Source organism: Xylocopa sonorina, chromosome 4 (assembly GCF_050948175.1).
Source record: "Xylocopa sonorina isolate GNS202 chromosome 4, iyXylSono1_principal, whole genome shotgun sequence".
Classification (NCBI taxonomy): domain Eukaryota; kingdom Metazoa; phylum Arthropoda; class Insecta; order Hymenoptera; family Apidae; genus Xylocopa; species Xylocopa sonorina.
This window is the reverse complement of record NC_135196.1, coordinates 2,114,719-2,138,309: the sequence shown is the minus strand read 5'-3', so window position 1 is coordinate 2,138,309 and position 23,591 is coordinate 2,114,719. Positions and strand designations below refer to the sequence as shown.

The 23,591-nt window shown below is 45.1% G+C and overlaps 1 protein-coding gene and 1 long non-coding RNA gene across 2 annotated transcripts in view; one reads left to right on the top strand and one right to left on the bottom strand.

Moving 5' to 3' along the window:
• Mesr6 (misexpression suppressor of ras 6) overlaps window positions 1-23,591 on the top strand; it is a 906,227-nt gene that overhangs the window by 684,617 nt on the left and 198,019 nt on the right. The window lies entirely within an intron of this gene.
• On the bottom strand, window positions 5,786-14,383 carry LOC143423325 (uncharacterized). The gene is made up of 2 exons (XR_013101814.1): window positions 14,257-14,383; window positions 5,786-5,918 (listed from the first exon to the last, which is right to left on the bottom strand). It is a non-coding gene; the product is annotated as an uncharacterized LOC143423325 (long non-coding RNA).

Below are 23,591 nucleotides of genomic sequence, written 5' to 3'. Positions count from 1 at the left end.
TCCGAAACTCTTTCTTGAATAATTGAAACGTCAACACGTCCGGCCGTGTTGCGAAACTGCGCGTACTCGGTTCAGATCGAGAGAGCCCACCGACGTAATCGTTTTTATATCGTTGGAACAGTTGAAAGTTGGCTCGATAAAGTAACTCTTATTAACAAAATTCGTGAACAAGACAATGGAATCGTAACGTTATCATTCCCGGGGTGTTTCGAACGGGTTGGTTACGCGTGCACGGTGCCGCACGGTGCCGCACGGTGCCACACGACGGCCAGGAATTTTTTAATGGTGTCCCATTGCGCCGGGGGGTTCGTTAAATTTCACGAGAAGAGAAATATGGCCGCGGCGGGTTCTGGCACGGCGCGAGGCTCGTAAACACGCGGCTGAACCTTACATTTTTCCTAATAAGGACAAGCTATCTGGCCCATTATCGAGGGGTGTCTCACCATTGTCCTGTTAAGAAACACCGTTCCAGATAACGCGTAATTAATTATGGGGTGCGAGAGAAGATTAGCGGCGGGCTGCGGTCCAATGTTCTTTTTCAGAATTTACTGTTACTCTTCTCGCTTTTAATTCTTGCTACTAGCATCGTTTTATCGCGTTTAGCGGACTACGGTCTACAGCCTACTGGAACCTAGTAGGTTTCTTTTAATTATTCATTATACCGTTCGAGAATAGTCGCATCGCGCTACTTTGAGGAACTGCTCGGTGGTGTGGTTCTAATCTTAGCCGTTTCGCGAGGATAAAATATTTATTTATACAACTACGCTCGGAATTATTCATTGCCGCGTGCACTCAATGCGAGTCTCGAAAGACAAAGCTCTCCTCGAGTCGCGACGCAACTGTTCTCTGCGGATGATCGTAAACTTCGCTTAACAAGACTTATTTTTGAAACGGAATCTTGCTTCGTTTCAGCCTCGTGTATTCGAGCAGCGCGATAAGTAACTGCGACGCGAATTATTAAAATTCCAGAATCGTTACCAACGCGCAATTGACCCTGCGCAGTCGTAGAACAATAAGCACGGAAGCGAAACAAACCGCTCGCACTGCTCAAACGCACAAGGATGAAACGAAGCAAGGTTTCACGTCACACAAGTATGTCTCGTTAAGCGGAGTTTACGATTGTCGAGGAGTGGTCGATATCGTTGGTAAATGTACATATTTCGTTTAGCGACTCGTGCGGAAAACCTAAATTGGTACTTTATGCCAGCACCGTGTACAGGTTAAAGACTAGACACGACTATGTCCGGGTATTTAAGTCCATTTGTTAGAACCGTAGAAGGTGCTAGAGGCGTTGATAAGCGATACGATACTATCGGGAAAGGGAACTTCACCTCGCACTATTTTACAACTACTTCTTCGCGGCTATAGTTATTACTTAATGCCCGGACTATTTCGACCGACGACTTTCATTTCTAACAGAACTGGAAGAACTGTTAAACGCGATCTGAAGTAATCAAGATTAAAAGATACAATTAACATTTTATCTCTTGTACTTTTTAATATGCAACAGTCAAAACCACTTGACAATTCTGACGAGATTTCAAAGTATACAACTTCGGTATAACTAATTTAAACTAGCAGCGTGGAGAAATGAAAAATGCCAACGAGATAGACTGCAATTCTTGGAAATTAATTTCCAAGTAGATGGGAACGCTTAAATTAACGCACTCCTCGATGATACATATTTCCATCGGCAGGAATTATCCGGGGGTAGCGTAGATCACGGCATCGAGACAGAAGACCGGGCTCGTCGAGTCATCGGGCCCGGTTTTACGACGATGACGTCGAACGTAAATCGTCGTCTTTATAGCGACAGCGAAATTCTCTTTACGCGCGTGTCCCCCGTGTGCCTTTCGAAATTCTCGTAAAATTCATCTACCGCGGTCGGTTCCTCGACCTCAACCCCGAACAATCGTCGGATTCCTCGAGATCCGCCCTCTCTAACGGCATTCACTCTTCGCGATCAGATGAAACAAGTGAAACGGTTGGTTTACGGGCCGCAAAAAGGTATTTTCGCCCGCGAACAAGAAGGCCAGCTAACGATCCAACGATTTATATAAGCGATCAACAACCGATTCGAGCATGAAACCAGGGGCTGTACTTTTTTAATTAACGCGCCTTTAATTAGCGGTGAAAATCGTTTCGCAAGCGATCTGAAATTGGACTGGCCGTCTTAAATCAGCACGAAACGGAGCACGGAACGGGGCACGGTAGCGCTCCTGCGCTATATATCTATAGAAGACAGATGACGAAGAAACGCACCGTCGATGAAAATACATCACGGGGAACGACGGACCGTGTGTATCCCTCTTTCCCGCTCCGCTCATACTGCCACGATGCGTTAACTTTCTTTGTTTTACCTTTTTCTTTTTTTTTCTTTTTTTTTTTTTTGCTTCTCTCTCCCGTACACCCTTCCACCGCTACCCTTTTCAAATTGACGCCGTGCACGCGAACGTGCAGCCCGAACGTACTCGCTAGGCGACTCACCGCGACTGCTCGACAGGCTCTCGTGTGAGCGACCAACCAACCTCCATAATTAATGATAATTGGTCAACTAGCTTGATGACTTTAATTAAAGCCAGTTCTGCAATTCCGCGCGGCCAGCTTGCTCCTATTTCCCCGTCTCCACTTTTTTCTCTCAGCTCCCCCGTTCGCGCGACTCTGCGTGCACTCCTCTTTTTCGCGTCGCCCAGACGCGCTTTCCTACCACACGGTTTGACTCGTTGCACACTACCAGTTCTCTCCTCGTTATTTTTCCTGGAATTCGTTCGTTCATTCGTTTTCTGGCTGCAAGTAGTTGCAAGAATGAAATTCGGAGTTGTCTTTATTTCATAAACTATATAAGATTCTAACGAACCAACACGAGTTTATCTGCCAGCTAAATCGAAAGGATCCCGGTTGAACTTGACGAATCGAAAACAAAAGACGATCCATTATTGCCTTCGTGTCAGCATAATGAATGAAGACCGGTGGAATTTCATGGTTTCGGCGTGTAATTAGCCGTGGAACGCGAGAATTACCCTGTTAACGATTTCTTCGGAACCCTCGTTAGACGAAGGGAACACTCGTTACTCGAACGCCCTGTTATTTCAAGGCGCCGTATTTCATTCTTTTCCTCTCCCTCATCCCACCCCTTCTCGCTTTTGCTTTCTGCGATGCGAACTTTTTATTAGAATTTTTTTTTTCCATCTTCGCGGAACGACGAGATCAGAGATTCATTAAGGAGAATATCCAGCTAGACGGTAATACCTCGTTAGAGTTTCTGATGGGTCATTTAAGGAAATTTCATTCCGATGCGTCCCTCGATAGTATCGCATTAAATAGTTGCTATTAATTGTTTTATGCTTATACGTGTGTAATTAAATGTAACCGAGGATGGTATATACCAGCAACGATAATATTGTTATAAAGACGCGCGAGACGTTTAAGCAACGCTCTTGATCCCGTAATATTTCATTTGCGATAGTGCTCGAATTTTGTTAACATTCAACGACCAACGAAATTATGCGCGTCGCTACTTTGGTCCAATTAAATGTTTTCGTATAAGTTACTTATTCTTTACGCTCGTTAGCTTCTTGCGAGATGCTCCGAGTCGCTAATGAAAAACGAATTCCACTTTTGCAACAGGAAAAGTTGCTGATTAATAGTTGTTCATTAAAATACAGAAGGAATATTATTTAACGATTAGCTAAAAAAGAACGTACATTAATTGACGATTTAACATTAAACCCGAGATAAATATGCAACCCCTTTACGACTGACGCGACCTGATAAATATGGTAATCTTTTCGTATTTACCGTTCTATAGTTTTTATACTAAAATTTGTACAATTTTTATTCACATCCTGTATCCTATCCCCACATTTGAGGATCAACGGTTAAGATCACGAGACACGAAATCACCTTTCATTTATCATCAATTATCCTACTTCAATTCAATAGCTACCATTTCGAGATCGATCAGCCGAAACGGAGATCGGATCGTCGCAAAAAAAGAAATCGAGTTTCTTCACTTTTCTTTCTCCCCCATCAATGTAGACAGAGTTAAGATCTATATGGGATACAAAACCACCTTGTTCCCCCATTTACCATCAATTATTAGTCCAATTTAGAACCGAATAGCCACCAGTTCAAGATCTATCGCAGACGAAAAAAAAGCTATCAACCCAGAAAACTTCCCCAAGCCCAAAATTTTAAGGCATCAGATACGCTGAACATCAGATCATCGAGGCGATTAAAGAAAGAAGAAACGGCGAACCGGTGGACTCATTCGAGCCGGTGGTCCCTCGAAACGGAGAGAGAGAGAGAGAGAGAGAGAGTGAGAGGGAGGGGGGGGGGGGGGGTGGTAGAACAGGAGGTCCTTGTCTAAAAGTCGAAGTTATCGTTCGGCTTTTTTATTTTCTACCGAGCCCCCCGTGCGGCGCTCCTCGGATTCCTCCGCGGTGGAGAACCCTTTTACGCGCACGAGAAGAACGCCGGCTCGGCCCTGCCATGTGTTTCGAATGAATTTACATGACGTCCCGGCGTGTAGCTATGTCACTTTTTGCCGGTGTGAGTGGCGCGCGTGTATACGTGCACCGGCGGCCAGCATATGGGCAGAGATTCCCCGCAGCGGCAGATGTTGGCCCATCTTCCCGTGTGCCCCTCACCAGAGATACGAAACTCGCCATGATTATACCCTATCTGCCGAGGCCGAGGGCAGGGCTGTATCGTCTTGCTGGATTTCTTCGCCGCCTTCCGACCCTCACGATGACGTAACCGTGGACCCACCTAACCACCCGCCGAAGCGTGGAAAACGTCCGCTCTCAGAACCCTTTTTCTTCTCTCGATGCATTTCGTTGCCTCCGAAAACTTTCTTCTACTTTCATAGATCCGAAATGTTTCAATAATATATATATATATATATATATATATATATATATATATATATATATATATATATATATATATATATATATATATATATATATATATATATATATATATATATATTCTCTGGACGAGTCGACCGTAATGATACTCGTTTAATCGAGCAGAAGGATATTTTTTGCGAGCATCGTTCGATCGTTTTTGTAACAGCATTATCGATATTTGAAGAGATCTGCTTTTACTTTTCGCGAAGTTAGGTGGAAAGTGTTGCAGAGCATTCCTGAGCATTCCTTTATTCTCGTTTTTTGATTGACGCAGAGCTGGGTTTGATCATTAGGGGCCTCGCGTGTAATTATGGTGCCTACGAATCGCGGTATCCAGAGGGTAGGTGGAACCGAGTGCTGCGGATAGTTTTATTACCCGGGAGGTCGAGCAGCGATTTTTTTTAGATTTCAGGGTTGGCGTTGTGAGGTAAATGGAGATAAGTAGAGTTTGTTTTTTTTTTCTTTTTTAGTTTGTTTAAGGTTTTTGGGGACTGGGCGTGGTTCCTCCGCAAAGATTTGTTCGGTGATATCCCATGATAGATAAGTGGAACGAGATAATTTCGTGAGATTTCTCAGCCAGTACGTATATCATTTCTGCGACAGTGATGAATTTATGGGGAAACTTTTTAACGTGGATCGCTGATGGTTAGCAGATACCAGGATTTATAAACTTTTACGTAATTGAAAATCATGTTAGATGGAAGACATTTTCGAAGTTGGATAGTTGTAAAAAAAAAAAAGAAATTGATTCTATCGCTCTTTTGTACCACATCTATATCACATCTATGCAACGAGATTCGATTTCGTTAAGAATTTTTGATCAAACTGTCAATGGTCATCGCTTCACCGTGACAATAGACATATTCAATAAATTGCGTTACCGATTCAGTCGTAAACTCGCCCCGTGCACACTGTGAAATTCTACACTTCCGCCGTTTCACGAGATGATCCTTACCGAAATCGCCACTTAAGCAACATGCACACTTCCGACCGAGCGTAGCACACCTGAAACAAACAATGAAAATCGTCGATCAGCAACGACGTATCGCGGACAGCGAACACGATTCTTTCGCGTAGCAAGGGGGCGATGGGTGGCGGGGATGGCCGCAGAGAATTCACTGCACGATCTCCATTTTACGCGTGAAACGGTATTCGAACGAGCTGCAACGAGTTTCTCGGATTACAAGTGTACTCGACACTGACGCGTACCAAAACGTACCAAAAAATGGCAAGGTTGAAAGGAGGGGCGGGGAAAAAAAAGGAACAGCCCGCAAATACGCGAAAAGTTGGTCAACCGAGTGACGGTGAAACGGTATCGGCCACGATTTTTCGGTATTTTTCGACCGTACTTACCACGAAACGTTCCACCATTCCTCTCTTTTTTTCACCCTTTCTCTCTGCTTTTATCTTTTCTTTCTCCTTTTCCCGTTTTTTGTTTTTTTATTCTCACTGGATGTTTACCCTGCATCGGAGAAGCGATAATTTGGGGTCCTCGTTTCGAGACACAGGAAATGAGCGTGCGGTTTCACCGGTGAGCTCCCGCTTAATAATAATTATTATTATTTCGAGCCCGGGTATCAATCATACGGGACTTCGTGACTAAACCTCGCGAATCACGGGGACAAGCGGTGCGTCAAGTGAAAGCCCGTTAAAGTTGAAAAAAGAAGAAAATGAAAGAGATTATTACGAAACGTTGCGCGCCCCAATAAACGTCGGTACGATACTCTGTTATATGCCGAGTTGGAAAATGTCTGTGCCCATATTTTGTTCGTTTCACTTCATTTACTTATCACAGTGGACCCTCGTATTTTATTGGTAGCTCCTGGTTACACCGTGAGAACGATTTTAAACGTGAGAAATATCGTTTACGATATATACATATATCACGTAACACTGGCGGATGTTAAATAATATTGTAACTTTTCTATGGAATGGTTAAATAAACAGATTTCTCGAAATGGGACCTTACCATTTCTCGGTGTCAGAGAGAAACTTCGCGAGAGAAACTGTCTGGAAATCAAGTTCCCCGGGAACAAACAGGGGCATAAACCATGCGACCTAGCCGGAGCCAGTTTTCGCGTCCGAAAGAAGCGCGATTCGTCTCGCGCAACATCTTCGAGATATCCTAACGCACAATCGAGGTGGACCGGCAACGATCCGGGCGTAGCGCGAGATGAATTCAAATTAGCAACACTGCGCGTGCATCCGTAAGGCACGATTTCTATCTTTCGCATCACGGCGGCAACAAACCAGCAACAAACAGCTTTTTTTTTTTGTTGCAAATCGATCCTGGCCCGAAAAGCCAATTTCATGCTCCGTTCAAGACGCGCTTCGGCTTCGCTCTTAGCGCATTACGTATTCCAACCAGCCCCGCCTTCCCATATTATTGCTTGACTCTTTCTCTCTCTCTGCTTTTTCGTCATATTCTTTTTTTCCCCCCATTTTCTTCCTTTCCCTCTCTCTCTCTCTCTCTCTCTCTCTCTCTCTCTCTCTCTCTCTCTCTTTCTCTCTCTCTCCCTCCACTCGCTCCATCCACTCCGTACTCCTTTTTGCTCCTCACGAACTTTCTTGCGAACATTCACCAGGTCTTCGCCTCGGTCTTCTCCTCCGTTCTCTTTTTCTTCATCTTTGGGGTTAGGTTATCAGGCTCCACGGTAAACCGAGCGTTCATTATAATCGCATCAAGACGAGGAGAGGATGATGTCGACGGGGGAGGGCAACAGGCCTCGGGAAAAGGGCACTGGCCAGCAGATTCTTCGATGCAATTTTGTTCTACGACGTCCAACGACCCGGCTAATTCCGACCGAGCTGCCTCCTGAATTGGGAGATGAGCGCAAACTGACGTTTCCACTGTTATCGTTTAAATATAGTCATTTTTCAGATTATGCTACCGTAGCATAAGAAAAGTATACATACAAGCGTCGGTGCTTAATTTTCTTAATTACGATCAATTATTACCAGTAAATTTTATATACGTTTGTATGATTAAAATATTTTTCTACATTTTACGATCAATTAATTTTAATCAATTAACTTTTTGCAGAATTAGTCACGAGCGAACTTGAAATGAACAAAACATTTATGATTTGATTTGAAATATCCAGAGTATTTATTATTACCGAATTGTGAGAGAAAGTTCTTGTTATCATCACTAATCGGTAATCATCGGCGCTAATCACCTTTATTAACCTCGAATGAATAAGATTATTACATATTCTCGGCAAACTATTTTTCTAAGAACTCATCAGAATGAAAAGTAAACTGCAAAAAGTGTTCGGGGAGAGTTCCAGTCTGTTGGCGCGACTGTTTGCTCCACTGATGGAAGGGAGGGAGTCCTATCCTCTTTTTTTCTAAATTCCGTCCACGTCAACCCTTTACCTGCTCCCCTTAGAATAAATATTACCACGACGGATCCACCGCACGGATCACATATATATATATATGTATGTTCTACTGACGCGGGCATACTAATGGAGCGCGTGCACGGTGGTTCGTCAGAAAACGAAGGTTGCAAAAGCTTTAGCTACACAGATGGTCCAGCAGCGTCTCCCTTAACCCTTCGACGCGGAAATTTCCTCGTGTCGAAGAATGATGGGTCGTGGGGCGCCTATTAATATTCCTTAGACCGAGAGCATCCCGTGAGAAAACGCACCAAAGGTGTTTTTCCTTTGGCCATTAGCATAAGGCGATGATCCTTTCGTTTCTCACGGGTCCCGACTCGTTTATCGTCTCCATTAATGAATTCTGCTCGTCTACCTTCGGCTATCTACTTTATACCGCATTTGGTTTCTTTACCCATTTAACCCCTCGCTACCCCACATAAAGCAACTTTATCGTATACTTATCATACTAGCGACAACTCATAATTTCCATTCTGGTACAATTACGACTATTCCAAATACATCGTTCTTCTTTCTCTAAATACTAACAAATTATATTCATAATATTTACTTGTCTACTACTACTCTTTTACGTAAAAAAATATCTTCATCTTTGAGTGGAATAAATAAGAGTTTCATTCTTATGGAAGGTTCTAAATAAAAATTGGCATCTCCCTGTGTTTGAAAAATATTTCACTGGTTGATAACCGGTGGAAAATTGATAGCGGCAGAAAAGCGATTCGAACTAGAAAATCCGTGATCGAAGCGTCGGATAGTTAACGGTTCTCCAAGCTCACCCCGTCCCAGGTTCTAACCCTTCTAACGTGCAATTTTCATAAAATTCCCATAAATAAGTGTCGTTATTTATGCACAATATTTATACGCCACGCATGACCTGAAACGGTAACCCTCGTGAAACTTCAAGCGTAGATATCGACCGACGTGTTCTTGAAAGGGGTGAACGGGAAGAATGGATGATGCTACCGCGACACACCTGTAAACGATCGGGCCCTTTCGCCTGCGGCGCTTCTCATTCAAAACAAGATTCATTCTATAACATCGCGATCGTATTCCGTTCCAAAAACAGTTGCATAATCAGATCGAAATTAATGCATTCACAGTCACGAATGTATTTAGAACGAGTACGTACTCGTTCAAAAACGAGTAATCGAGTTAAAGAAATGTTATGAAATCCTGTGAGGCTTGTTAAAGCCGACGCGAACGTTTCTTCCAAGTATTTTCAAGTATGCAAATTGCGTTTAATAGTATTTGCACGAACAAGTAAACTATATTGTAATCATTTCGATCGTACGTTTCATGCGAGCCGCATAATTTGTCCCCTCGACTCGATTTTACGATGCAAAATGTTAAACACGAGTTCGCCAAGTATCACGAGCTACGAGTCTGCGACAATATTTTCTCTGAACACGAAAACATCGCGATAAATAGAGCGAAGGAAAAGAGAAGATCGTTTGGAGAATGAAACGGAGAAATAATTTTCTACTCTCGAGTCGATAATAACATTTGCAGAGAGAAAATCACTTTTCGGTTGGCCTATCTACGCATCCCATTAGACTCGATCTCATTAGACCCCCCGCGAAATCGTCCTCTAGGTCGCCACTAAATAATCGAATAAAGTGCAGCACCGTTTCACTCTCGTCCAATACTGGTCACCGATCGTACACGGCGCAGCGTTCTTTTCGGAGCGAAGTGTCCCGTCCGTCGATTATCAATCTCTTTCTCTCCATCTATCTTCCTTTCGTCAACTAAAAATCTTTCTCCTCTTAGCCGGAACAAGGATGGGCGAAAAGCGGAGAAAAGAGAAAAAGGGTGGTGAAAGTTGGCCTGAAAATTCGTCGAGATGAAAGGACCCACGCTGCGAGGGTCGGGCCAGGGTGACGGGAGGTGGTGAGCGTGGAGGAAAAGTCACGTAGAGCTTTTTTCCTGGTGGTAAATTTTTCGAAGCCCTCGCAGCCCTCGCCCGTAGCAGAGGGTAAAAGGGCAGACGGAAGGACAGTCAGTCCCCATCGTCGCGAAATCGACGAGCAAATACTTAAGGCGTAACCTCGTTACTAACGCCGGCAGCCAGTGGAAAAGCGAGAAAAATCCACTCGACGACGCTGCTGGCGGCGGCGATGGCGCGGAAAACTCGCTTCCGGCCGTTCTACGTCCCTTCGACCGGCTCTCGAATGCCAACGGTGAGGAGCAAGGCGACTGTGAAAAATGGCCCACGCGTGGAGCTATTATATATATTGGGGGATGAGGCCTAGCGAAAAATGTCAACTGCCTTTTACCAATTAATGTAATTTACATCATGTGATTAGCATCGGATCCTTTTTTCCGTTTAAATGGAAGACTGAAATATTTGTACGAATAAACAAGTAATATTTTGTAGGAATACTATCAACATACACGAATCACGATATAAAGTGACAGGTATCGAAGGGAGAAAAGTGGAAACGTTAAAAAATTAAACGATGTGAAACAAAGAACGTTGACGATGAAGAAAATAGTGTAAATGGGTGCGAGAATCCCGTGAAAAGGTACGAGTTTCTACAGGGTAACCGGAATAATACGCTCCAACTCACGTTAATTGCGACAATTTCAGCTGAAACGAGCTAAGCAAAGAGATAAATGGATAGCTCTGCGCCTCGAGTAATTACATAATTCGGCGATTCGTAATTACCGACGATTAGAGTGTCGTTTTCGAGACGTTTCTGCAGGTGATACGGATACCCAACTCACGAACCGTTCTAACCATTCTTCGAGAACAGGACCTGTCACATTTTCCTCGAAACAGACTAAAGTCTGGAATATAGTCTCGGAAGATGTACGAAGACGTCCTGGTTCGATAGATATTCCTGGCGATATTCGTAATCGAGATTATTCAAACAATTATGCAAACTTTAATTACAACTTTGTCGCAGATTCGATGAAATTAGCTTCTCGAGTGAAACGTGTCCGAATTGGTCGGTGAGGGTCCGCGTGAGCGTAATCGGGAGAGTTCCCTAGAACGGTTTGGTTTCATGTCGCGTCGGGAGTGGCTCGGGGTAAAGAAAGCCAAGAAGAAGTTTCGAATAAATCAAGTAGAAAGGCTGCGTGGGTCCACGACTAGAAATATTCGACGGTCGCTTTTGTGCGTAGCCGCTGCACACGGGACGGTTCCGAAAAAAGAAAAAAAAAAGGGAAAAGAGGAAGAGAAGGAAAAGGACCGAAAAGGAGGCGAACGAACGACGCGGGCCAGGCCACGTTACAGCAGCTACGACTGAAGATATCAATCAACAGGCGCATTGTGCTCAGGGATAATTTGACGCGCGGCTGAAAGGGCCAGATCTCAAATTCCACCATCGGATAATGGCCCCTATAAGGCCCCGAGGAGGCAGTACCTCTGGGGTATCTACCGAATACGAACCGAACCGCAGCCTCTGCGTACCAGGGGACGTTGCGGTGCGCGCGCGAGCCCTGCCTCCGTCCGATTGTCTTCTCCTGGGGGCTGAAGCCTTTATTTCTCCTCTCAGGACACATTGTCCTGGTTCTCGGAACGTATTACTCTCAGGAACCGCGTAACGAATCGATCGCGTCGATTTCATTCACGATGCTCTCTCTGATACTCGCCGCTCTCCTTCTCTTTTTGCCGCGACCTTCCGAATTGAATGCTCGCCGAGCCGGCCGACTTTTAAATAATTCTACAGGGCAGCCCACCAGCTGACTGAGACGACGTACGCGAACCAACGGTGTTTTCAGACCCTCTTCGTTGGCGATCTCGTTCGTTGATCGAAATTACGATCGAAATTACGACGATGAGAAACAAAAACTTTAAACTTTCCAATCAAACTAATCCTAAAAGAACCAGCTAGAAATTTCCATTCCAACATCGCACAATAGAGGAAAGGAAACTTCACACCTGGCTAAGACCGAAGATCCATCATCGAAATGACGAGCACAAAGGATTACGAAATTACTTTTGAACCAGAGGTCGGCCCGCTTCGGTATCGCTCGTGCTTCTCTCCACATTTTAATACACACGCCTACTCCGCGGTCCGTCATAAATCAACCCCGTCTTTGACCAGCTGGAGGAACATGTACACCGCGAGAGCGAGGTGTCCAACGCGTCGTTTCAGCCGCCCGTCGGCCAGAGAGAGAAAGAGAGAGAGAGAGAGAGAGTCAACGCGATCGGGACTTGAACGCCTCAACCCGTTCGTTCAGATTTATACTAACACGTTGCGTCGCGAATAATTTCGATACAATTATAGAACGCGGGGCCTTCTTTTGTCCCGTTAACATAAAAAGAAAAGAAAACCAAGATTGCGGTGACACGACGGCGTAAAATATGCTCGCGATATCCGTCTCTTACGACTTGATCGCGTGTGATTAATACTCTTCTTGATATTACCCTCAACGTCCCCCACCGCTACCTCTAGTGCGAACTACCCGTAACGAAATCGAAACGCGACAGAATAGATTTCAAGACGACGATTTTGTTGAGAGATTTTTGTGCGTCGGATGGTCACGAAACACCAGAAAACGATCACTGTTCAGATTTTCAGTTCGTTTCAACAGGTTTTTAACGATCAAAGTATTGCAATCAGCTTCGTCGGAAGCCGTATGACGTACCGATGATTAATCAACGTAACAAGCAGAAGTTTTTACAGAGATTCGATATTCCGATGAACGCGATGAATATAAACTGAATTTTTCACTGACGTTTTTAAAATTCAAATCAAAGTATTATCGTAATCGTAAGAAGAAACTTTGGTAGTCAATTCACTGATCAAACGATTAAATACCGCAGGCGTGGTTTCACCTAATCTCCTGAAAATGTCAAATCGATGTTCACAATTGAAATTCTGTGAAAAATTTTTCTTTCAAACGAATCACCAGGTGAACCGAAAATTAACAATCATATAGAAATTTCCTGAAGCAGGTAACCGGCACGCGTCACGAAATAATACTCGACGAGATTTTCCCTCGCGGTTGCTGGAAGCTGAATAGAACACTTGACTTGCCGATTCTGTCGAACGCAGGATTAAGAGGCGGCGCGGTTTAAAGAGCGAGAAAGAGGGAAACCAGTCTGTCGCTATTTTCGAGGATACAATGCGACCCCGAGGGCGCGGTTACCTGAACACGTGCTTCTCTTTCCGTTGGAACAGCAAGGAAATTTTTCGACACGCGAGACACCGCTCCACAGGTGGACTCTCTTTTCGAGCTACAGATTTGCGGTCACCCTGTTTGCCTAACAGGTGGATCTATTCCGTGTGGACGATCGGTTGAAAAACTGTTTGCCCTGTCCCCGCCCCGTTCAGGTTACAGGCCAATTTCTTCGAGAATATCGAACTCTGCTTTAGCGCTCGTTCGAACAAAACCGCATCGCTTTGCGCTAATAGCTTCCTTGTTCAAGTTGTTCTCTTCCTTAGAAGGATTTCACGGATTTCGCGGACTTTGTAAAACAGATAGACAGGTTAGAGAGCGAGGTTTTGTTTTCAACCTGTGATCCTGAGATCCACTTGGATCCACTGGTCCAAAACAGTGTTTCTTTTCAGTATACTACGATTCTGAACAAGATTTCTTTCTAGAATCTAATTAAAGGGATACATAAGAAGAACCGTGAAACAACGGAATAGCTTGCACCAACAATTTCATAAATACATCGAACCATCTCGTAAGAAGTTCGAACAAGCATCTTCACTTTTCGATGTCTCACTCGTGAAACGCGTCACTTGAAACTTAAAATCAGGGAAATCGTTAAAAATCGTTCGACTCGCAATGATCTTTTCAATGCTACACACTTCACCATAAGGAAAGCGGCAGAATGATCCGCGGAAGCGTTTCCGAATCTTCCTCAGCTGTACGATTCGGCAAACAAGGCGTCGAATACCGTCTCGACATCATCGTGACGAGTGAAAAATTTCGGATGGGTAGGGTTTTCATCAAACTTTATTGACGGCGGTGTTGTTGACTCTTACCTCACTTGTTCATCGTTGACTCGTGACGATCTCGTTGGCAAAAGAGCCGTCGGCTGCTAACACGTCCGTAAAACGTAACTCTAACTCTGTTCTTCTCGTACTCGTCGAGCGTCCCCATTTACAGCTTTTTCCCTCACTTTTTCTCGTTTCTTCCTATTTTTTTATTTATTTATTTAATCACACATTTTCCTTGTTTGCTCCCCTTTCTTCTCCGTTTAGCCTCGATCACTATCCCGCACTAGCAGCGATGTTTCGGTGGAAGAAAGACGGGGGGGGTGCCCGTCCAGGTCGAGCGATGTTCGTTACGCAACGATCAAACGGAGCATCGCATACCTTGACGGGCGACGAAGGTAACTCTACTTTCGCGGCAACGCGAGCCGGTGGTTCGTCGATTCTCGATTATTTTCGCGTGTTCGAGTCGCGATGGGGTTCGTCGAGCGCAGATCGGTCACGCGTTTCGGAGCACCACGTGGCTCTACGCGATGTCGCACAAACCGTTTCGACGACTCCTGCGGTATCTCTCTAACCGCGGATCTCACTGTGACAGGATCATTCCATTTCACTCGTCGATGATCGATCGAAATTTCGGGAAACGAAACTTTGCTTTGCTTGTTTGTTCGTCGAACGTTCGATATCGCGAATCGAGATCTTGCGGTTCGGAGCAACATCTTCGGTCGAAGGGTTCGGGTAACTATCCGATATCCAATGTCTTGCGGAATTCTGTACGAATCTCGGTGCTGCCGCGACGATCGTCTCGGGTGATTTCGATCGGAAGCGATCGCTCGCTCGGCAAGATCTTCTCGAACATCTGTTAGCCCGGAGTCCGGCGATCGGGCGACTCTCGCCAGCGTCCTTGAAGGCCCCTCGGTTCTCTGTCACCCGGGGTACGGTGCGAACCTCGTAGCGAATGCCCGATCGTACATGCTGCACCGAGCGGCTCTTAACGCATTCTTCCGTCGTACGTAACACCGTAGTTACATCTTCCGTCAATTATTCGGAATCGTTCCCAACGAGTGTCTCGCGTTCGCCGTAGTAGCACCGTGTCACAGGATCTACGGTCGTCGCGACGATTACACGCGGATCCATCTCGGAAGCGGCCGTACACCCTGGCTTTCTCCAGATGCTGCTGATCACTGTCGCCGCGTCCAGGAACGAACAGCAGAGGACGGTAGACGAAGCGGTAGATGAAGAGACTGCCCAGGAAGGTTCACACTGCCCGGCGGTCTGATCGCTGACGACTGAACGCCGTGGTAGCGTTTCGCCGCGTAGTAAGCCGGCTCTCGCCCCGCCATCGGCCTCTCTTTCTCTGCCTCTCCACGAGGAGCGAGCAAGCGAGACGAACGATCGACAGAAATGAAGAAACGGAGAGAACAGAGAGAGAGAGAGAGAGAGAGAGAGAGAGAGAGAGAGAGAGAGAGAGAGAGAGAGAGAGAGAGAGAGAGAGACAGAGAGAGACAGAGAGAGAGAGAGAGAGAGAGGGAGAGAAAGAGAGAGAAACACCCATCCTTTTCGACCCACTCTGACGTTCTGCGCGTCCTGAGAGCAGCAGCATGCCCCCGTCCTCGCACTCGCTACGTTCTCCGCATTCACCCCCACCAATTCGTTTACATTCTACCCCCACCGAACCGCCACGTTTCCCCCGCTACGAACGCGCGACCCCCCACCATCACTCGTCTAAAGTTCCTACGATTACCGTTGGGCGGCACCAGCGTCCAAAGTCTCGAGCGGGACACCGTTCGAGCGTGGCGGGCAACAAAGGTCCCGTCGGTTAGCGCCGTTACGTGGGAGAGAACACGCTCCACTGGTTGGTGGAAGGGGTGTGGTGCTACAGGGGTGAGCCGTTCGTTTCCCCTCTGGTCGTGCTGCCGTACGTTTCCCCTTCAACTTTATCGCTCCTCCTCCACCCCCACCGCGGCGGCACGTGTTTCGTCGCGCTCGGTCCCGCACGGCCGCGGATCGACCCGTCCTCGTCACCGTTCCCTATGCGTCTTAGTTCCTGGTAGGGGTGGCGAAGTATCCAGGCAGCGGTGGGGGTGCGCGAGAAATCTCGCGCGTGGTGGGGAGCAGAAGGACTTTGTAATGTAGCCAGCACGCGTCGTCACGCGCTCTCCACGCTACTACGAGTGTACGCTTGCGACGCGAAGAAAAGCTTTCGTCACTTTCTTTCACCCGAAACTGTTTTAACGTTTAACGTATATCGATAGCGTTTTATTCGTATATCGTTTAGACTAGCGGACGGTTCTTCTCGCAGGTTCGAAGTTGGCTATCTTTTCTTCACTTTGCCGAAATGAGAAAACTTCGATGGAACGTGTACATCGCGATAAAGCTAAGGAGAACGACGGCTCTTTTTTCTCTGGCTGGAGACCGATATAGCTTTGATGTATCGTTGGAATTCGTATCACCGATTCCGTCGTATCGTTACGGATCGGTTGCCGAGGCTATCGTGGAGTCACGTAGACCGAAATATACGCGGCTGATAGTTGGAAAACGTTTCTTATCTATTTCTCATGCTACATCGTTGCCGGTGCATGCGTCCGTCACGCGGTTTATTTATAGCTAATAACGCGGTTATCACTTCTAGCTGCCAAGGTACACACAACCACTTCCAGCTGTACTCTACTGTAGGTCCCGTTTCGACGCCAAGAGAAACTGCTTTTCAACGGAGGTGGGGGCAAACTTATTCGCACCAATAACCCGGTTTAGCCCGGTTTCCATCGAGAACAGTTTCCGATCGGCCATGTAATTCGGTCTGTTCCCTTTAAAAGCGGTTGCTGCCGCATCCACGTACTCCCGTGCGCAACGTGTACACACGCGGGACATCGTAAATTTCAGGGGACATTTCTACTTTAACCCGCGAATACAGAACGACGGGAATAGATTGCACGCGAAGGATACAGTTCACGTTGAACATTTAAAGCCGTGTACGTCCATCGTCGAATCTGACTTCAAAAGATCGCGGAGTCGTTAGCCGACCATTACACCCGTCACTCGGCCACGTGATTCCGGAATACGGTTCCAAATAAACCTAATCGCGACGTCCGCTACCCGTTCGGTAACCCTTCCATACCACTTGGAGGGTACATGACAGATATAATTATACGAACCAGAGGAACGTTTGAACGTTCTTGAGCGCAACGAGCCATCCAAACGTCTTCGCGCGAACTCCTCCTCCGACACGGCAGACCCGTCGCAGACTGATCGCGAAACGATAATCATCGCCGCGCTCTCTCGTCAAACCGTCCAAACTGAACTCGAACGAGAACTCCTTCCACTGACCACTCCGAACGTCACGTTGCTCACACTTTTTCTCCTCGTACGAATAACGTAACGAGGCATCGCGGGACGAGATCACCGAATCCCGCCGGTCAGTTACCCGGGGATTATCCGATGTGGCGAAGCCAGCGGACACCGGCGCGCGTGTCTACAAACAGGACGTTTACGAGAAGACAGTATCTCGAAAGAGGGTTGGCACGCGTTAAACTGGCTGTTGTCGAGCTCGATCGGTCTGCCCGGAGCTGCCGAGAGTTTCCCCTTCGCCACTTTCCCTGCGCGCACCTCTCCGACCGCCCCTCAGCTCCCAGCCCCCCCCCCCCCTCCCTCTCCTACAGCCCCGTCTCCGCGCCCTTCCGTCGCGCGATACCCACACGGATCATCCGTGTGCATGCCTTTTCCCCTTCATCCCTTCCCAGAGACCCGCGATACCGTCTCCCGTCTTCCCACCCCCGTCGCGGCCTCCTGAAATTCCGGAATTCCGCCCGCGGCCGTGGCTCCACCTCTCTCCCCCTCACGAAGCGCGAAATCTTTTTTTAAACCCCGCCTAGCCACGGTCCGGAGCGAGACGGACCGAGGGAGAGAGGAAAAAACCCGGAGCAGGCGCGAGACACACGGCCTTTTTCCCACTTCTTACGCGGTGCAACACACAAACCCCGCCCCCTTTCAACGGGTACCCCGCCGGCGATTTTCCACCGCCGCAGATTTTCCGGGGAATATGGCTTTCGTCGAGGCTAGACAGGCGGGAGAAGCCAGCCGCCGCGATTCCCACCAGTTAGCCTCATTCGGACATGCTATCGACATCTAGCGGCGGATATTTTCCCTTCACGGGGTTGTTTAGGGGTGATTTCGCATCCCCCCCCCCCCCAATAAAACGCCCACTCTTAACTTTGCTTTTTTTTCATTTTTTTTTCTTTTTCTTTTTAGATGTCCTCAACGATACATTCTCCAATGATTTTTAGCGACGCGAAGATAATTTCGCTTGCACGCTGGTGGAACACGCTCGCATGCTTCGAAAGTAATATCTTCCAAGTTGTTGTTGCGAACACATAAGTATCGTTCAATTTTATTAGTACAGTTGTTATATATTTAACTCGAGTATTAAATTTATAGGAAATTTTTAATCGAGGATAGACGTTTGTCGAGGTGCTTTGAATATTTCAAATTTACTTTTTGAAACCTGTTACTGTATCGTATATCGGTAAGGAAGCGAGCATCCCTGTTTCAGTTGTTGACCACATTTCAAAAAGTCACTAGACTGAATGGTGGCGACATCTGTTGGGAACATTATTGGGATGAAAACCACCCCTTGTGTATTTTATTAGTTTTTCCATATACAATCCTTATTGATAGGAAAATAATATAATGTTTAACACTGTTCGAAAATAATTATTAGAAATAGACATTCTTATCGCACAAATTTTTATGTTTTTGTTGTTGAAAAAATATATGATTAGAATGTCCACCCCTTTACCATAACTAACGATGAGCTCAAAATTCTGTATTTGTACTGTACAGAAAATTCAAAGCGCCTTAAGAATACTAGTAAAGTGTTAAAAGATGTGTCCTCGGAACACCCTCGTCGATAGAGTTGATACCACCCCGCCGATACAAATTCCCCATTTTAGCGCGACATCGGTAAAGTAGAGGACTATCCGACACAATTTTCAACCGATTAACTCGTAATTCGATACAACCCAGACTCCTGATGGCGCACATGGTTATAATTTGCACCCATTTCGTATACTTGAACGTATCAAAAAGATCCGTATCGATTCGATGATAAATATGCATTTACATGACATACACTGACCGATGAAAGAATTACCAAAAAAGTTCTAATTCTGAAACTAACTATTCTGAAAAATTTCTATTTTAATAAAGCACAAAATATACGTAATGTACAGAATTGAAGAAAATTGTGTTCCACGGAACATTAGTCGCCAAGTGTTCCACTAAAAATTACAAAAGCGACGTAGAGAAGAACGAAACATTTATTATTAGATTTATTATTAGAAGTTGGAAAACGTTTCTATTATAGGCATGATATATTTAGGTTATCATTTATTATAACCAGGGGCTAAAATTTACTGTAGAAAAACGCTGTGCCATACGATGCTCAAAAGACAAGGAATCAATTCAATTCTATTCCATGCCAAATTTGGTAAACCAGACTCTCATTCTCCCACTACTGTCGAGGTATCGAACGGACGGAATGCAACAACAACGATTCCGGATGCCGATCGGTAGCTCGAAACACCGGGAGGAAAAAGGGAAAGAAATTCAGGCAGTCATGCGTTGAGCGGGCGAGCGAACGAGCGCGTCAAGTAGATTAAGACGATTATGGTCAGACTGCGCGGCACCCGGCTCGCGCGTATCTCTCCGCTACCAAAATGGCAGGCGCGATTTTTATCCGTTCTCTATCGATACCAGCCGGTGTTCCTTGTTTTATTCGCTCCCGGTCCGGCTCGCGAGTTACGCGCATCTGTCGATGGCAGTCGCTGGATGGAATTCGAGCGAGGCAATGTGAGGTATGCTCGTGGCTGTGTAACGCGCAACTGACCACCGGGACGGTGATAATTATGACGCTGCCGCCGATAAGGATCTGCTGGTTTATCGGCGATAATTATGCGTGTGGGACCGCGGCGGCCATTACCGGCTGGTGTCTTTGCCTCGCGGTAGAAAAAGGAAAAGGGGGCCAGGGCGACGCGTTTCCGTTTAAACGCAGGAATGTTACCGAGACGATTAATGGGCAGCCCAACAAAAGAATCGCTCGAATGACACGGAATTTCCAACGGGCTCCTCTTACGTCCTCGTCGAACGCGGGGATTGACAACGCCCGTGATCCTTTCACCCTTTATAGATAATAATTAAAGTTATAAACTGGTTGAACACCACCTATCTGTGGTGTTCAGTTAAACGAAATATTAAATTGGCAAGAAAGCATTTTGCGTTGTAATTTCACATTCGATATCAGTAATTTTGTTTGTAGTACATAAAAAATGAGTTTTATTTTATGCTAAAAAACCAAAAACACTGTCTTTTGTTTTAAACCAATTAAGTTACATATTATAATATATAATAGCAGCATTTCCTACGGACTAATTAGACATTACACATTTCGCACAAATCTTACTATTGTTCTGTTTGCTTCGAAGACAGTTTACGCAATGATTGCAGTGAACAATGATAGGAACGTGGAACACAAGTAGATAGCCCTTTACTTTGAACAGACAAAGTCGTTAATTAAGTTATCCCTGAAATTGGATGGATAAAGTAAAGAAGATTATTAATCGAGCATCGATGAACAATAACTAAGGAGAGATCCAAGCGATTTTACATGTTGATCAGCGAGCGCGTTCGTCACTCCGCTCGATAAGCAAGTAACGAAGCGTTTTTTCCCATTTGTATTGCAACGCTCTTCGCTTTCGAGCGTGAAATTAGTAGCAATTTAGCGTTTCAGGGAACTATACGTTGTTTGCTCGCTTACTCTGCTCTGGCCGGCGTTCCTTGTTCTCAGACAGTAATTATGCTCGCTGTGCAGGCGATCGGGAACAGAGAGAATGGTCTGCGTTGTTCTTGCAACACTTTTGGGGGACCGTTCGTAGACCATAGAACAAGAAACTTAATTCATAACGTGTTGCAGCAAACAATTTAAGCTCTGGTCCTTTTCGAGAAATATCTTGGACGAATTGATTGACGACTCATTCGTTATTTCTAACGAGATAATATCTAGCGATTCGGTAGCGACTATTTTACGTTATTCACCAGACACGTCATTCATTTAACCCCGATTGTTTGATTCTTCGATCGAAGTGTTCCATGATTAATTTTATTCGACCATAATAAATACAGCTTTTACATATTACTGTTTATTATAACATAACTTGAAACATCAATCGTAATATGAAAATAACGGAAGGGTTCAATTAACAGTTAAATCATCCTTTACTCATCTTATGGAATCAAAGAACTGTTCTAATTGGTAGGATTAATTATTAATTCGTCGAAAGTTACCGTTTGAAGAAATACAATTTAGGGTTTTTATTTTACACTATTCGGATCAAATATTTTCATGAAAAAAAACTAACAACATTAGTGAAACTAGTCAAGACTAGGCTAACTGTTGTTTCAATCGTTGCAGAACAGTTCTCGCAAAATATTTTCCCTGTCAATTTGTAGACGCCAAATCGCCCGAGGCGATGTTACCTAATATACAATAATATGGAATAATTTAAGTTCCAGGCTTGAGCACATAAGTTGTTTTTCCTGCCTATTCCAATCATCTGACATCACGTTACATTCTCATGAAGATATATTACAGTCATTTCTCGCTTAACGACGGGTATACTTTCTAAGGAATGCATCGTTAGCAGATTCCGTCGTTATACGAATTTCACAGAGCTTGCCCATGCAAATCCGGCTGTAAGCTATCTAGTACAGCTTATGGTATACACTATACTATTGTACATATCCAGTAAACGAGTGTCCCAAAAAAGAGTTTAACAGCAATCGTATGGATAAGTATTAAAACTATTTTGTTCTTACCCTATTACATTGCATAGGGAGAAATTAAGTGTCAGCCACTGAATACTTCGATACGTTAGGTCGATACATTCTAATCGCATATTAACGTAATATTATAGGTATGAACACGCGTTGCGTCCTGTAGAGGCAGAAGAACGTTTCGACCTGAGCCTGCTAGTGGACACACTGTGTGTGTGTGTGTGTGTGTGTGTGTGTGTGTGTGTGCGTGCGTGCGTGCGTGCGCGCGCGTGTGTGCATGTAAGGTTGCTGGCCGTCTACGGGCGAGCATTAGAAGACCGCCACAAATGCAAATAGCAATGAAACAGTACTCTTTCCAAATTTATAATACCGAGTGTATTATTAAACCTTTACCGAGTAATGAAACTTTAATAAAGTAGATTTCTGTTACAGGAACGGCATAAAAGAAATCGCATAAAAAAATATCCTGACATTTCATAAGTGACTAAGAAAAAGTCTCTCATAGAAAATATATAAATGAAAACCTCACGATGTAGCTAGAAATTGGTCTTCCAAACAAGAAAGAATTGAACTTACACGCCGGAACATTTTTAAATGTTTCATTTGCTTTTATGTTTCTACATTCCAAAATATGCACTTAAAACAATTCAACAGTTCAACTCTTTACATTTCATTTCCGAATTAATTTTTATTCGTAATATGCATTTGATGGCCTTTTTTTATACATCACATAAAGAAAGGAGTTATTTTACTGAAATATTTGGAGTAAAAATTGTTTCGCGCATGCCACTTCAGATATCCACTGCCACTTGAACCCGATAGGTTTCTTCGTAACACGGTTTCTAAATAAATAATGAATATATTTAGATATTCCCATTTAGATACCACATTTTGCAATTAATCCTTTAACTGCGATTACTTTTAGCATAACCGGCCGCTTTAGACGGAAAAAAAATATTTCACTAAAACCATTTTATGTACATTCTATTGTAGTTTCATATTACAGAAGTAATATTCTATTTAAAAGATTTTTCTTAAGTGACGGTTAAAGGGTTAAATAGAGCCGGGATTAGCTCGAGAACTATTCAGGCCTCGCTTTTCACCGCTTGACAGCTTTCGTAGGTGTTCCCGAAACGAACGCTATCATAATATCAGGCGATGACGTTGCCATTCGAGGGGCACACGCCGGATTACGGTTAGTCCAGCCACGAAAGCCCGGAAGACTAATTCCGTGTAATGACAAGGGCTTAAAGGGCTACGATCCGGTTGCCTGATTGGATGCCAACGGCGTTTCGCAATACCCGCGAGGCTATTCGACGCAGACACCCCGCCGTGGCGACGTCGCACGGAATCAGCCGCGCGCAACACAACCGACGGATTACGCCGGCAGCCCTGCCGCCTTCCTTAATTGATTTCGTTTAAACGACCGAGTCACCATGAGGCTAAAAGTCGAGATCTACAGCGAGCTGCTAGGCGATCGTTTCACCGAGTCACCGTTTAAACCTTGGTGGTGCCTTTTAATCGAGGCTGCTTTTTCACCAGTCGAACGCGTTGGCCAG